This window comes from Macaca fascicularis, chromosome 4, assembly GCF_037993035.2.
Source record: "Macaca fascicularis isolate 582-1 chromosome 4, T2T-MFA8v1.1".
Lineage (NCBI taxonomy): Eukaryota > Metazoa > Chordata > Mammalia > Primates > Cercopithecidae > Macaca > Macaca fascicularis.
Genome location: NC_088378.1, coordinates 76,063,733 through 76,081,495, shown reverse-complemented (window position 1 = coordinate 76,081,495; position 17,763 = coordinate 76,063,733).

The following is a 17,763-nucleotide window of genomic DNA, read 5'->3' as shown; positions in this document are numbered from 1 at the left end:
ACTATTCCATCATCTTTGGACATGGCTAAATAGGAGTATTTAATTCTTTCTCCGGGTTTTATTGACCAAAATAAGAATAATTCTCTTGGTCCAGGACAGCTGGACACCTGCTTCCTATCTCTACAGTACTCCACACAGAAACCAGGCATTCCGCAGAATAAAAGGCCCCAAATCTGCAGTCCTGTGAGCACCTCCCTGAGCACCAAGCCTGTTTCTTCCACAGCCTTCCCCTGGCACCCGGGAATGGAGAGTCTTTTCCATCAGAACCCCAGAAACAGTGATTAAGATGGACATCTTCTGAAACAAATCGGAAACTTTTTTTAAAGGAGGAAAAAGGCTGAACCTCCACAGTGTAAATATTACTAGATGGCCTCAGGCTCAGATGCCATTCACAAACTCCTCAAGCTGTGTGCTCGCAATTTATGACATTTAACAGAGCCCCTGAAGAGACCTTCAGTCCTGCCTGCACTCCAGAGCTAAATATTAGCCTCCTTGTGTTAATGAGGCCGAGTCAGGGAGGAGGAAGAAGGGAGATCATTGGAGTGATTTTGCTTGTTAACCCCCAGCCCTCTTCACTCTTCCCTACCCTTCTCACTCCTCGCCTTTAGAGAAAGCTGGAAGCTTTCATGACAAGGATTCAGTGTGTCCCCTTCACCAGCACCAGTGCTAGATCACCCCCCACCCTCTGTGCCATGGGCTGCACAGCCCCCAGATCCAGGGGCATGGCTGGGAAGGGAGGACAGAAGATACACAGGCAGGAGGTGCTGCACAGCAGAGACCAGCAGGGTCCTGGCCTCACCCAGGCCTGCCTCTACTTACCTCTCATACCAGCCTGTAAACAGACGTGGCTCTGGTGAATCTCTAGGCCCCCAGCAAGGGAGGATCTGTACTTTTATACAAGATAGTCCAGCCAAAGCCCACTTCTGGACAGGAGGCCATTCATGTGAACCAGCCCCACCCGCACCTGCTTCACCTCATTAGGCCTGACCATCTCCTGGGCAGGGCAGTTATGCTCTCTAGGCCTAAGGCTGCCAGATTTAGCAAAAATGAATCCTATTCTTGTAATTTTTTTAAAGAGATGGAGTCTCACCCTGTTGCTCAGGCTAGAGTGCAGTGGCATGATCATAGCTCACTGTATCTTCAAACTCCTGGACTTCAAGCAATCCTCCCACCTCAGCCTCCTGAGTAGTTAGGACTATAGGTATATGTGACCACTCCCAGCTAATTTTTTTATTTTTTTGTAGAGACGGCAATCTTGCTACTTTGCCCAGGTTGGTCTTAGACTCCTGGTCTCAAGCAATCCTCCCACCTTAGCCTCCCAAAGCACGGGGATTACAGGCGTAAGCCACCATACCCAGTTTATGAATTAGTTTTAATATAGGTATTTCCCACGCAATATTTGAGACATACTAATACTTTAAAATTACTCTTTGTTCATTTGAAATTCAAATTTGATTTGGCATCCTGCATTTATCTGGTGATATTGTTTGACTCTGTGTCCCCACTCAAATCTCATATCAGATTGTAATCTCCATGTGTTAGGGGAGGAACCTGGTGGGAGGTGATTAGATCACGGGGTGATTTTCCCCTCACTGCACTCATGAGATCTGATGGTTTAAAAGTGCATGGCAGTTGCCCTCTCGCTCTTTCTTTCTCTCCTACTCCACCATGGCAAGACGTGCTTGCTTCCCTTTCATCTTCTGCTATGATTGTAAGTTTCCTGAGGCCTCCCAGCCATGCTTCTGTACAGCATGGAACTGTGAGTCCATTAAACCTCTTTCCTTCATAAATTATTCAGTCTCAGGTAGTTCTTTCTAGCAGTGTGAGAATGGACTAATACATCTGGAAACCCTGGCTCAGCTTCAGTTTCCTCACCACTAAATGGAATATTAAACTAGATCAGTGATTTCCAAACTTTTTTAAGGTCAAAGATCCTCTGTTAAGAGAAATCTTACCCAGAAGCACAATATATGAAACAGATAAGAACAGAGCCACCCAGATTGAGGCAGAAGGGGCAGCCTAAGGCCTCCTCCCACCTTTTGCTGAACCCAGGTCTGTCCTGGGTTCTGTTTCAACACCAAGGGAGTATATTGACCCTGCAATTTCATCTGTCTCCTCCACCTAGGCTTTCAGAGGCCTTCACAAATGAAGGCCATGCAAAACTTCACACATTCACGTCTGTTTCCTTGGTCACTAGAAATCCTTCACATGCACTGTCATGAGAGGTAAGGAGGTTATCTCCAAATACTCCAGGTCAAAATCCCAGTCCCCAAACCCCTGAGACATAGGCTAGGCTCCTCCTCTGTAGGCACATGCCGCAGTGATAAAGTACCTCACAGACTGCCCAGAGAGGCTGTGTGTGGCAATGGAGAAAGCATGGTCTCTACTGCCACTGTTTTGTTGGGTCTGATATGGTTCGGATGTGTCCCCACCCAAATCTCATCTTGAATTAGAGCTCCCATAATTTCCACGTGTTGTAGGAGGGACCTGGTGAGAGATAATTGAATCATGGAGGTGGTTTCCCCTATACTATTTTCATGGTGGTGAATAAGTCTCCTGAGATCTGATGATTTTATAAAGGGTTTCCCTTTTCACTTGGCTCTCAGTCTCTCTTGCCCGCCACCATGTAAGACGTGCCATGATTTTGAGGCCTCCCCAGCCATGTGGAACTGTGAGTCCATTAAACCTCTTTTTCATTGTAAATTACCCAGCCTCAGGTATGTCTTTATCAGCAGCGTGAAAATGGCCTAATAAAGTAACCTCGGAACGTGAATGTAGTCTCTGAATATCAGTTTCTTGATACTAAGGATATTGTTATAATAATTAATATTATACATATATTTAAAATACACATACCTTTTGATACATCAGTTTCACTTGCAGGAATATGCCCTTCAAGTATTAGTGTACAAAATACAAAATGTATTACCTAATTGTTTAAAATAGCCAAAAACTAAAAATAAGCCATCAAATGGGGATTGGTTAAATAAGTATGGTACATTCATCAATTAAATTCTATTGCACTTTTAAAAATTAAAATGGATCTATATATGCTAATAAAGGTAAATACCCAGTATATATTATCAAATATAAAAGTAATAAGCCCAATAGTAGATAAAATTTTATAAAATAAATATTGGCTATGTGTGGGGGAAAAACCTAGAAAGTACTACATTGGAGGTGATTCGGTTGTTTTCCTCTTTTACATTATAAATTTATATATTGCTTTAATTTTTATACCAACATATATTACTTTTAGAATCAGATCAATCAAGTTTTTTAAAGAAATTTTGTCGCTGAAGAAACTGGAACCCAGAGAATCACATAAGGAATGATTTCTACCTTTTACATTGTTGACTTTTTTGGCTATCCTCTAACTCTTTGGAAAGCTAGCTTCCCTTCCCTATCTGGAAGAGAGAGATCGATTCTCATTTAATCAGTCTAGGGTGTGACCTGAGCACTGGGATTTTTTAAATCTACCTAGGTGCTTCTGAAGTGCAGCACCCAAGTTTGCAAACCACTGTTTCATATGGTGTGTACTTAATAAGTATGACTTATTGTAATTATAAATTTGATGAGGCTCCAAATGACTGTGATCATGCCTAACATATAACACCTTATAATACCACTCTACCATAAATCGCATACACCATGCTGTAATAAAGAGCAGAGAGAACTATATAACTTAGCAGCTAGGTCTTACCTAAACACTTTCTTTTTTTTTTTTTTTTTTTTTTTTTTTTGAGACGGAGTCTCACTCTGCCGCCCAGGCTGGAGTGCAGTGGCCAGATCTCAGCTCACTGCAAGCTCCGCCTCCCGGGTTCATGCCATTCTCCTGCCTCAGCCTCCCGAGTAGCTGGGACTACAGGCGCCCGCCACCTCGCCCGGCTAGTTTTTTGTATTTTTTAGTAGAGACGGGGTTTCACCGTGTCAGCCAGGATGGTCTCGATCTCCTGACCTCGTGATCCGCCCGTCTCGGCCTCCCAAAGTGCTGGGATTACAGGCTTGAGCCACCGCGCCCGGCCCTAAACACTTTCTTTAAAGAGCAGAAGAAAATGTACCAATCAGATATGGGCATATAATTCTGGCTGACCAATTAGAATATACATCCTGCAGAACATAGGGCTTGGTTCAGGGATGAATATGTGACACAAACACAGTCAATTCAAATCATTTTCAGGAATTCCTATAGATACAGAGAGAAAGGACTTCATACCTTTTTACCCTCAATCACTATTCATGAGTAATATCTAAGTTGAAACTACGTAGGCATATCTTTTGCCACAAAGTAGAAAAAATAAACCTGAAAACGAATCCAAAGAAATAAGAAAATCTGGGAGAGCAACAATGTTCTATTCACATCCATAAAGCCTCTGGATCCAGTTGGCCCTATGGCTTGCTCCATCCTCTTGAAATTCCTGGTTTTACTAACTAGTGTGAGGGAGTTTTGCAGAAAACAGCAACTACAGATGATTGCCAACATCGCAGAGCTCAGAGGTGCAGAGCAAGGGCTAACTCCCCGTCCTACCACTCCCCCTCCAACCCACCCATTGCAATGGCTGTCCCACCACACAGATGCCCCATCACAAGGCCTGCAGTGGCGCTGGTGTTCAGATGCTACCTCTTCGGTACAAATGTACACTTGTATAAATTGTCTGGAAGAAAACTTCACAAAATGTATTATGAGCCCTCAAAATATCTGCACTTCTCTGTGACAAGGGGAAAATGTGTTGACGAATGGTCTTTTTGACCATTAAATTTCTCATTGTCAATGAAGGCATTGCCTGTCTGATTTTAGCGTTTATACTCTTTGGCTCACTATCGCCACTTAGGAAATAGATCCTATGGAAATTTTTAAAATTATGAGCAAAGATTTATGAAGAAAGAGGTTCATATAAAATAGAAAAAAGTGAGATATCCTGAGGTATGATGATAGCGAAGCAAGTTATGACATATCCAAAGAATGGAATATTAAGCAGTAATTTTTAAAACCTGTTGCACATTTATGGTTTTTAAAGACAAGAAAAAATAATTAAGTGAAAAGGTAGGGTTTGTTTCACCTATTCCATTTTACCATAGCTAATGTATCTTAGAAGCATTTCATTAAAACCATCTCTAATTTGGGAAGCAAACTGACACAGTATAGCCAAGAGTTAGATTTGTTGAAGAGACCTACCGTGGCAGATCATTACTATTTGGTTGAAATAATATCAGTACTACAATAGACATCGCTGAGCACATTTCCAGTCATATCAAATATTCTTCACATCCTAGCTACCACAGTTCCTATGAATTGCTTACACAAAATCGTTGTACAAGTAGCCCCAGAATGATGCCCTTGAGGCAAACAACTGAGCAAGATGACAAAAATGTATGAAGAATTATGTGAAGCTCCCCTACAGGCAATTTTGGTTCTTCCAGACCAGTTACCGAAGTCAGGCACACTAGAGCCCCCACACAGCTAACTAAGGATATTTTCTCTATAAAATGAATATTCAGTGTGTCCCCTGGGACTCACTCATAACCAAAAGGGAATATTTTTATCCTGCCACCTGCCTTCTGCTTCCGTAACTGAAAAACAACTCTTCACCTTACTATGTTTTTTGCCAAGAACTATGTTTCATCAGGAATCTTGCATTTATTACTATTCTTGATTGATAGATTTAAAGGTTTTATTAATAGGGTAAAAGTTTAGGAATTATTGTCGATTTGGTTTACTATAGAAAAATATCAAAAATCTATACTTAGAAGCAGCGTGGTGCTACGGGGAGTACCAGAGACCAGGGTTCAAATTGTGACTGGGCCTGTTTGGAGCTATTTAATCTGCCCAAGCTTTAACTGGGCGGATTAATTCCCAATTTAAAAAATGCTGAAATACCACTTTGCTGGGTAGTGATAACTTTAAGCCTTGCACAGTGCCCAGCACATTGTGGGAGCTTAATAAATTGTTCATAAATGAATGGCTTTAAAATGCTTAGCACTGCGCCCTTCAGAGTCCATCAGTGCTCCTGAAACCTTAAAAGTGCATATGAAAACATCTTGGGCCGGGCGCGGTGGCTCACGCCTGTAATCCCAGCACTTTGGGAGGCCGAGGCGGGTGAATCACCTGAGGTCAGAAGTTTGAGACCAGCCTGACCAACATGGAGAAACCCTGTCTTTACTAAAACTACAAAATTAGCAGGGCGTGATGGCGCATCCCTGTAATCCCAGCTTCTCCGGAGGCTGAGGCAGGAGAATCGCTTGAACCCGGGAGGCGGAGGTTGCGGTGAGTCAAGATCGCACCACTGCACTCCAGCCTGGGGAACAAGAGCGAAATTCCATCTCAAAAAAAAAAAAAAAGAAAGAAAGAAAAAGAAAACATCTTGCGATATTGATAAAAATCAGGCTCTGATACAGTAAGACTGGGATGGGGCACGAGAGTTCCAACAAGCTCTCAGGTGATACCAATACTGCCGGTACACAGACCAAGCTATCAGTAGCAAAGCTATATATATATATCACTGTTCTCAAACTTGACCACACCTTTGAATTATCTGAGGAACTTTAAGAAATACTGAGGATTGAGTTCCACCCCCAGAAAGTCTCATTAAATTGATCTACGGTGTGGCCTGACTATTGGAATTTCTTTGAATACCCCTAGGTGATTCTGAGGGGTAGCACCCAAGTTTAAAATCCACTGTTCCACATAGTATGTACTTAATAAGTAGAACCTATTATAAATTTGACAAGTGTTCAGATTACTGTAATTATACTTAATATATAAATACTATAATACTACTCTATAATAAATATAGATCAAGCTGTAATAAAGAACAGAGAAAACTGTATAACTTAACAGATAGATCTTAGCTAAACAATTGTTTTTAAAGCAGAACAGAATGAACCAGTCAGAGTCTATATAGAATTTAGAGTTTTCTAAATTGTATATGTAACTACTTTAAATGAATGCATATGCAACACTTTAAAGAGAAGTGCTTTGTTTTAAGAGTGTCTCTTCAAATGTATTCCAATGCATGGCACATATAAGAAGGTTTCCGTCCTATCTTGTTAACTAAAATGTTTGGGGTTATTTTAACTGCATTCTCATTTCCAACGGAGAGTGGGAGCACAAGACACATGATACAATAGGGAAAATGTCGAGACAGCGCTTTCAAACATAGTCATCCAAATGTGAAGGGACATGCCGTTCAGAAGAAACAGAGTAAGATGATACAGCAAGAAGAGAGGAGAGCAGGTGACGCAATGTGATGTGACGCTGACATGCCAGATCAAAGACTCTGACAGGACAGAAACATTTCATTTGGGAATCAAGGGAATTGTTATAAAGTTAAGAGAGAGAAGGAGGACTGTGGAAATAATAAGACTGGCTTTCAGCCACCACATCTAAGGACTTTGCCCAGAGGAACTAACTATTCAAGTGCTCATTCAGAACACTCTGACTGAAAGCTTAAATGGAGATTCCAGTGGGATCTGCTTGTCTTTAAATGTCTCCATCCTAATTCAGGGACCTCTGACCATCTACAGAATGTCACCCATATTCCAACAATCTTCCTCAAAGAGCAACAATCTCTAGCTCTTGAGAAATTATAGTATTCTACCAGTTCACTGACTTTAGCACTTAATTTTGCATTTAGCACTTGCAATTGGACTGACTTATTATACATGCCATTATTTTTTACGTAAAAACTACTTTGCCATGTTTTTAGACTATTATGTCTTTCTATACTCCTTAAACCAAATAATTTTATAATGTCTTCTTAATTTTTTTAACTTTTTTCTACCACTTTACTGTTTTGCATAACAAACCCACTGCTTCAAAGAAAACAATTTTAAGCAATTTATTTGGAAAACTGAAAAATAATACCTATTGAGTAGTCTGAAGAGAGAGCACTGCATGGTTTTCTCTCTTTGCCAGTCTCTGAGGTTGTCTGAGTTGGGCAAGACATTTATTCTTTTTGACCTTGTTTTTCCATTCATAAGGAACTTCAAATATGAGAGATTTTGACAAAGTGATACAACATTTCTCAGATGGACACAACATTAAAACTTATTAAGACAAAGGTAGGAGTGGAATTAATGTGAACTAATTGTGCAACTTAAAGAAATTTGAATGTAACTGAAACAACAGAATCATGTTTACATTCACCAGATCATGAATCTTAATAAAAGAAGTTCAAGAAATATCATGAAGTTAATAATAATGCATTTAAAATGTTAAACTAAGTATTTCCAGAATGGTGACCAGAGTCATAAAAGAAAAAATTAAAAAGTTGAAGATCCTGTCACATGCAGGCAAATGAGAAATCTCAGTAAAGTAAAACGAGGCAGAGAATTTGGAAGGGCCTGACACTGGGGAGGATGTTCCATTCTTGGACCCACTCAGTGGAGCTGAAGGATAAACGTGGTTGTATGCGCCGGAGCTGGCAGGTGCAACATGATCTCTAAAGAGTATAGTCACAGAAGATAATGCCTGGCACACAGGGGGGACTCAGTAACTTCTGGATGGATGGGTAAATGAATGCGTCTTCCTATTCAGAATCCAAAAAGAGATATGAGATATTAAGTTATCTATAAAGGGGAATGAGGGATGCAGGAGAAACTGAGCAGCCCCCGACAGGCAGGCAGTATCAGAGAGATCCATCAGCAGGTGGAGGAAGGTATTCAAGGAGAGAGAACAGAGAGAACTACCAAAATAAATGGAAGATTATTGAAAAAATAATTTATACACAGGCAAATAACACAAAAACTAAGAAGAAAATAACAACAACAAATGGGTATTTTTCTGCAAGGAGAAAACAACAATGAATGGGTCTTCAGTCCTAGACAAAAGCTCAATTCTCAGACCTAAGGCATAGAGCAAGATATCTCATGACCAGCACACAGCTTCAGGAATCAGAACTAGCACCAAAGGCTGCTTGCTGCTGGGACCTGGAACTCCTGTAAATCTCCCCCTGCCTGGAGGCAGGATTAATCCTCAAGCCCAGGACAGAACTGAGAACTGCAGGTTTGTCCAGCAAGATACAGCCTTTGGGAGACGAAAGAACAAAGGCTGAAAACCAGACAACCTGGGAAGCAAACAGGATCCTAATGACTCCAGAGAATAGAAATGGGAAGTGAACTGGGATTCCAAAAAAAGTAGAAACAGCAAATCCCATGGACTATTACAAGTCATCTAAAAACACAGCCACTTTACAATAGCTCTGTGGTTGAGAAGCTTGAATCCTCATATGGTCTTTCTTCTATGAGCCGCAGTTATACTAGTAACCTAGCATACTAGTAAGCCAGTAACACAGTTCGAGCCCCAATTACACTAGTAACCAAGCATACTAGTAACTCAGTGGCACCAGCCTTTAACATACACTAGTAACCAAGCATACTAGTAACTCAGTGGCACCAGCCTTTAACATACACTAGTAACCAAGCATACTAGTAACTCAGTGGCACCAGCCTTTAACATACACTAGTAACCAAGCATACTAGTAACTCAGTGGCACCAGCCTTTAACACTCCCTGACTTCCCTTCTATACAAAGAGCCCCGTTCCAGGCTTCTGTCACAAAAGTGAATTCCTGTGATTTAGAATAAACTACTGACAGGAATGCTAAGACCGAACAAGGATTACGTGAAAAATATCCAAGAGTTTCCTTTTCCAAAATCAAAACATAGACCATTTCACGCCAAGAGTAAGGATTTCTGCCATTCATTGGGAAGAATGGAAAATAGCCCGTTGAGCCCACAGGAATACTGCTTGCTGGAATAAAAGAGCCAGAGTGTGCAAAGAGTACATCCCTTTTCAGCTCGGGTCCAGATCTCTTATTCCCTCATCCAGTCAGGCTCAGTGGCTGAGCCTCTCTCCAGCTAAACAAAGAGGAGAGCTGAAGTCATTAACTCTGTGCCCTAGAATGTGAACAGTTTGCTCACAGGGAAAGAAGTCCCTTCTCCTGCCCCGTCAGCTGCCCATTCTAAGGAGGCTTCCTCACATCAGTATTCTGAGGGGGCCCTCTGATGCTCGGTGGCATTGAGGCTGAGCAGTTGTTTTTGGTTTTAGTCCATTCTGTATTTTTAGCCCCCAGCATTGCCTCCAGCCACTTGCACTTGTTTAAGAGGATCATTTGCTACTGATGTTTGCTCGGAGCATCAGCAAGATGTGATGGTGCTGCCTTTGCTTAGCAAATAAACCCAGTTTCAAAGAAGGAAGACAAGCTGCCTTGCAAACCAGAGTCACTATGGAGGATTCCATAAGGAAGGCTCGGGCTTTCCAGAACCAGGCTTTGTGGTGCCTCATCCCACAGCTTTGTGAAGCTGCTTGCAACAGCATCCCCACCCCTGAGGCAGAATGTAGGTCTAACAAGGTAAAAGAAATGCTTCCCCAAAAGTCTGGCTCCAGTACTAAAAAAGGAGGGAAGGAAACCATCTTAGCTCTGAATGTTAATGAACCTGTAAAGAATAGGCGAGCACCCCCTACACTAATGGAAGATTCCTGTATCCTTCCCACCATAGCAGCATTGAAACTGGCGATGATGCCAAGAAGAGCTCAACCTAGGGACCCACTTTGCCACCCTGCCCTCAGTGCTACTCAAGCAGCCAAAGACAAATTTGGCCAGGCCACTCATGTCTCCTTCCCATGAAAAACCGCTCATGTGTGTCGGAGCCTGGATGACTAAGATGGGGCAACTTGACTCCATTTGCTGCCTCCTTCTGAGTCTGTTCAGTCCTTTTCCTAGCTCGAACTATTAACATCATCCTCTTTTTCTGCCTCTCCTTCTTCCACCCCTGTCTCCCTTCCTGGATTCTCAAAGGGGAAAGGTAGGATTGGGGCACAGGACAAATAAGCTAAAGAGATGGATAAGGTTGAGAATGGAGACCTATCCAATTAATTTCGGGGCACTGTTAATGCTAGCTGTATTGACAGCTTCTCCCATTGTCATCCTGGCAGAAAGTTAAAGACCTCTCTTCTTTGAGGCTAGGTTTCCTCCACTGGGAAATCAGAATGATAACACCTATATTGCAGGGTTACTGAGGGAATTAAATGGTATGATGAGTGCATAATGCCCTGCACGCAGTAGTCACAAAATAAACAGGAGCAGTTACAATTGCTCTCTCCCCTGGCAAGTCATGCAAATCAGCACCCTGTTTACTATTGTTGCTTTCTGTATAACTAGCTACCACACATATCACACACAGCTCAACTTCATTACACAAAACAGATGCAGCAATACCCACACCTGGCCACCTTCAGCTGTGGCCCCCAGAGAACAGGTAAATTCTCTCTTTACAAGGCTGCGTGAGCCTCAGAGGATAAACTAAGCTTCACCATCAAAGCGAACTGACCTTTAACCTCAAATTGAAATGATACAAGTTCTTTTGAGAGTTCAAAACATCCAGTGGCTCTCCTTTCGATTTCATAATACATTCTTGTAGTTGTAATTACAGGCTGACTTCAGAGAGCAATGTTGTAATTCTAAGGCCAGACTGTATCAATATTTCTGATCCACCTAAAACCAAGTAAGTGCCCAAGAAAATCCTGGACCTTGTAAGATTTACAGACCAACTTTCTAAACCAAAGTGGTTTGCATAGGCTTTGGATAAGAATCTGAAATCAAGTTTTCTTATCTAAACTAGACCACTTTAAAAGAAGAAAAAGAAGAAGATACAATATTAGCTTTCCAGGGAGTGGAATACAAGACCAAGCAATACAAGACCAAGGAAAACAATTATCTGGAAAATGAGTGTTACAAATCAACAGTTCCTATACAGAAAAGACACGACACCACATTTCATAGAGCTTGGGAGTATACACTTGAAATAACTGCTATGAAACAAAAAAAAAAATCACCAGTTGAACTCAAATTGTATCACTTATTTGGACCCTGACTGCTATCTTTCAGATTATGATGAAAGGGATGTGATAAGAGGAGATACTGCCTATCTGAACCGTGACTGGGGCTGGCTGGGGTCATAAATCTGCTGGGGTGTTAACCTCCCATTACAGTCTGTACACACCTCTCACCATGGAAGTAATGGTGGTCATGGGGCCTATCTGTCTCAGATGGAATAGAGACACAGAACTCCATTTAGCTACAGTAGAGGTCAGTTGTTTCTTGGGCATAATCTCCCCCTCCACGACTGAGTATCACATGCCCCTAGGATGAACAGGATTTTATTGGGAGGACTAGAAGCATATTCTTAGAAGTGGAAGTAACCCACACAACTTAGAATGTTTGCCGTATTAAACTGGAAAAATGAAAGTTGTGCATGTAAGAAAAATGGAAATAAATAATAGCCATAAATGGGAAATCAATTTTAAATAGTTTTTTCAAGTATTTCTCATCTCTGTTGACTGAAGGGCTTCAAACATCATTTTGGTCTTCAAATTAATTTCAACTATTGTAACATTTGTTTATAATCTCAAAGTGGTTTCAAAAATTAGTAGATTCCCTATTTCCCTCAGAAATGAATCTCTGACACCATTTTAAGGAAGATGCTAGAGAAATAGAATCCCAATGCACTAGGGGAAGCAGAGTGTTAAGTGGGGAATATTTAAGAGAACATCTGAATTCAACTTGCTGAAATTGTACAAAATGAATAGATAAAAATATGGGACACTTGTCTCTCATTCACTCCCCCATTCCTGCCTTCTGGAAGGGTATTGCTTCATACTCTATCATCAGGTTACAGGAGAAATGTTCCTAAAGGAAGAGCTGTCCAGAGAAACCTGATTCCATTAGCAGTACCCTGGAACACCATCTCCAAGCTTCACCTACTCTTCTCCACCCAAAAAACTTGCCTGGTTTTTCTCCTTTCTACTAGATCCTTCTCAGATAGGAAGCACCTACAATACCCGGGAGCGTATTAGAAATGCATACTCTCAGAACCCACCCTGAACTACCAAATAAGAATCTGCATTTTGGCCAGGTGTGGTGGCTCATGCCTGTAATCCCAGCTCTTTGAGAGACTGAGGTGGGTGGATCATGAGGTCAGGAGTTCGAGACCAGCCTGGCCGATATGGTGAAACCCCATCTCAACTAAAAATACAAAAATTACCTGGCCATGATGGTGGGTGCCTGCAGTCCCAGCTACTCAGGAGTCTGAGGCAGGAGAATCGCTTTGAACCCGGGAGGCAGAGGTTGCAGTGAGTCAAGATTGTACCACTGTACTCCAGCCTGTGCAATGGAGCAAGACTCCAGCTAAAAAAAAACAAAAAAAAACAAAAAAAAAAACTACATTTTATCAGGATCCTTATGTTATTTTCTTGCACATAGAAGTTTGAGAGGCTGCCACATCATTACATTCTTCTTCTTCCTAAGCCCCTTTCCACCTGGCCCCCTGAGCCCTCCCTTTTCTTTTATTAACATCCTAAAGTTTTTGTTAGTGAGTTTGTCATGATTTCAGTCACAAGTCTTTCCCCCATTGCTATTCTGTCCCGTCTCCCACACTACATGAAGCTGTGTGTAGGAAGATATTACTTTTATTTTCTCTTGTGCTTTTCATTATCTATGCTTACCCAGATTTGCTCTGTCTTCTTCATTACCCTTGAAGTTCAGCTCAAACCACATGAAATTCTTGTCTATTCTGTGCCAGGCACTATGGCAGGTGCAATGGTTACAAAGGCAGCTAAGATGTAGGACAAGGACATGTCCTCCAGGAAATGCAGTCTAGACTCTCTCTTGCCATTCACCCCAACAGTAGGCTCTACCGTGAGCACTCCAAGGGCACCAACAACTGAGAGAAGACCTTCACCAACCAACACTAGATGTGACAACAAACAAATTAGAGCTATTTAGGTAAAAACTCATTTTTTATTTGGAAAAGTGCCTCATTCTACTTTCTATACTTGGATTAGATGGCGAATGCTCAAAGCAGAAAGACCACCACGATGCACCCTCTTCAGTCCACTATGCTTTCTGGTTTCCTCCTAAGAAAACTTTTGCCAATGTGTGCAAGACCCATTCAGCACTTTTGCCAAAGGAACAGTAAGGAAGCAGTTGCATTCCCTAGAATCCTTGGGGTGAGATCTATCTCTTAGCCTGCTTTCACCAATATGACCAATCAATGTGTGAACATACAGTGCATGGTACAGTACAGCTGGCCACAAATTTTGTCACTCTCCCCATAAAACTATAGTTTATTAACTTTCTCTGTGAATCTAGGCTGTTGCTGTGACTCCTTAATGAATAAAAGTGACAGTGTGCCAGTTCCAGGCCTACATCTTAAGAAGGTCTGGCAACTTCCCCTTTGCTCTTTTGAGAGCCCTGAGCTGCCATTTGGGTAATCTGACACCCCTAGTGGAGAGACCCCATGGAGAAGAAAGGCCAGTAGCTACATGGAGAAGGGGAGAGGTTCAGCCCTCCCAGCATCCCAGTCCAGCCTTCAGGCAACTCCAGCCATATGAGAGACTCCAAGCAACTAAGCAGAACCACACTGCTGAGCCCAGTCAACCTACAAAACCAATGAGAAATGATAGAATGGTTCTTCTTGTAATCCCCTAAGTTTTGGGAACTTCATTACACATCAATAAATAACATGTTGAAGTAATATACTTCTGGTAAGTCAGAAATGGCCTTGGGATCTCAAGAAGATCAGCCTACCTATCAGAAATCTATCTTATGTGAAAGAAAACAACCAACACTTCCAAATGGTCAGCCTTCAGTCTATTGCTGTGCCTGCCGCAGTCCCAGTGCATGTAGAATAAACACTCTAACACTTACTAAAAGAGGATGACTGATAAAGGGCTGGGAAGTCAGGGTCCAGCTACACTTGCTTCAGAGTGAACATGACTACTGTTTTCAGGTGTGACTAGCCAACTCTCAGCCAGCTGAGGTAATCTGCCCCATGAACTATGTCACCTTCGTCAATGTTGAACCTCAACTGTGTCACTCCATTCAAGAGAAGGAAAGACTACAAGAACCTGCTTAGGATACCTGTAGACATGCCAATGTCTGATGAGGGATCAGGAGTTTTCAGTGAAGAGTGTTGGACCTCCCAGAATCAAAAAGCCCTAGCAATTTGTTTCTGATCATTAAGTGTGTCCACCCATCAGGTCATATTCCTCCATTCACCTCTCAATGCTAAAGAAAAAGCAACACACCAGCGACCTGATCAACTATACAATCATTGGTCATTAGGTCTCAAAGGGCAGTTAGGTGAGTGCAGGGTGGACCAACCTGAGCCTGAAGAACTAGAGATGCTGGATGATGAAGTTAGCAACATGCGGCCAATCAGCATCCCACCATTCAGAGTTCGACATAAAGCCATGTAAAAGAGAATGGTCAATAAGAGGCCCATGATGTCCCAGCATCTTTCTCATGTGACAGCATGTGGAGATAAATTTACCTGAATCATTGGCTGCAAAATAGTCAGCACCCAACCTGTGGTTGGCAATGCCCTGGAAAAGATGCATATGAAAACTTACATCAAGATATAATCAGCCAAAATTAGAGGAGTAATTAAAGTACTTAGGGTATATTTATGTGAAATTTAATGTTGCCATTAAAAAGTATGCTAAGGAAGAATATTAATGAATGGTAAATGCTCACAATATAATGCTTTCTAGCTAAGTAATCTTGGACACACAACTTCAGTTTTCTGTGCCTCTGTTTCCTCGTCAATAAGTGAAGATAACACCACCATATTTAATTAACGTTAAGATGCATATTTTCTCACACTTTAACATCTCTAGGGAAAAAACAAATTCTAATTTATAGTGACTTAAAATTAGTGGGTAGTGTTTTCTTTATTTCTTATGGTACATAAGATGCTCTAAAGTGATGCATCTTAGAACCCACAGCATCTTACATTTGATGAAAAGGTAGGATCTACTGTATTAGGTTGTTGTGATGATTAACAGAGTTGAAATAGATGGACAAACCTGAAACTATGCGTCACAAGAGGCAAGCACTCAAAAAAATTAGCTGTTATCACCGTTATCAAATGAAACAGTGTGCACATGTACTCACCTTAACAGGAACAGTCAGCTGCCTGCTTGAGAGGGCTGAGCAATGCTGATAGGCAATCCCACCTAAAACAAATGTACACCTCTCTTTATTTTGGTGCCTGGACTTCGCATCACCCATCCCTTTCCATCCACAAAAGCACGGCTTCCCAACTCTGATTGCACAGAGGAAGCACCTGGGGAGTTTTTTTAAGTGCCAGTGGCTGGGACACCTCCCTCACCCAAACAAACAAACACACACACACACACATTCTGATTTGATTAGCCTGGGATAAGGTCCTGGCACTGGGATTTTTAAAGCTCCCTAGGTGATTCTGATGTGTACCCAAATTGGAGTCACTGCAGTAAATTATAAGGTCTTTGCGACGAAAGGCTTTCCCAGGGAGAAAACCAATATAATGGCACAGTAGGGTCCTGGAGTCAGCCAGACCTGGGTTCAAATCCCTGCTCCTCCCCTCAACTAGTTAAGTGATAAATTGCTTAACTTCTCACAGTCTCAATTTCTTCATCTGCAAATCAGGAATAAAACCAACCTCACAGGGTTGTTTTGGGGATTCATAAAATGTCAACAAATGAGCTATGAATATACATCTAATAAGTAAGTTATTAGTGCCATTTTGTGGCCTTTTTGGCACCTACCTAGTGACTTGCCAGTGGAGGTACTTAATAAATAATTGTTGATTTGAATTGGAATGCTAGAGAAAGACTCTTTCATGAGAGAGAAGGACATAAGAAGAGGTCATCAAAGGATCGCAGGTAAAGGCCAATCCCAATTCAGTCCAGACTTGTCTATGCCTCACTTGGTAGGAACACATCCTTCATCAACAGTGCAGCATTCAGTTCCATGGACCTCCACCCTCATGGCATCCTCTCCACGTTCAGGGTCTGGGTAGGTAAACTGACAGTTGACTAGCATTTGATAATTCAGTCAGAGGCACAATCTGAGGGATTTTTACAAACAAGGGATGTTGAAACAAGAAAATATGTAAATATTCAACTAAATGCAGGGCTCGATGTTCCTTTCCTTGGGAATAAACCCCGACCTTAAAAGCTGAGTGGACAGAAAGGCACCATTCCCGCAGGCTTTTCCATCCTGCATGCCTGGGCCAGGAGACCACCAGCCAGGACTTGCCAGGCTCTTGTGGTAAGCTGTACTAACAAGGATTCGCAGAGAAATGAAACCAGGTCCCATTCCTCACATCAGCATCAAATTTTTATTTCTTGACTAAATAGAAGCTCTGTGGCAGAGAAGCAAAATGACTTTTAAAAAGAAGCAAAACTAGAATGGAAATCATTTGCTGCCCTCTTGTGGGTGCCTTGGTATCCCGTCTTGCTGCTTGCCAACAGAAGTCTGGGTTATCTCCTTAGCCTTGGAAGAAATTGTGAAGGAGAAGAAGCAACAAAAGGCATAACTTGTCATAGTGCTTATAATTTTCTTGTGGTACAAATCTGAATTTGGGCTCCTGGCTTAACCCTAGGCCATACAGGGGTGGTGGGAGGTAGGAGAGAGCTAGTAAGATGAGGTATTCCAAGACCGATCCTCAGGGTTACATCTCCTCTAGAGAAGAGGAGGTCAGGGGCTCAGGCCAATTACGAAATCTTGGACTAGATCAACTGTGAAATCAAACCAGACTTCAGGGAGCAGGACGTGAGGCCGATTCACAGTAAAGGTGGCCTGAGCTGGGAGCAGGTGCTGCGCCCCAAATTGCAGTTCAAGTCCTGTCCACAGTGGGCCAAATTAGACTTTAGCCCATCAGGAGCTAAGCGAATTGCTTTCATTTTTAGGAATGTTGAAAGATGTTCTCCCTAGCT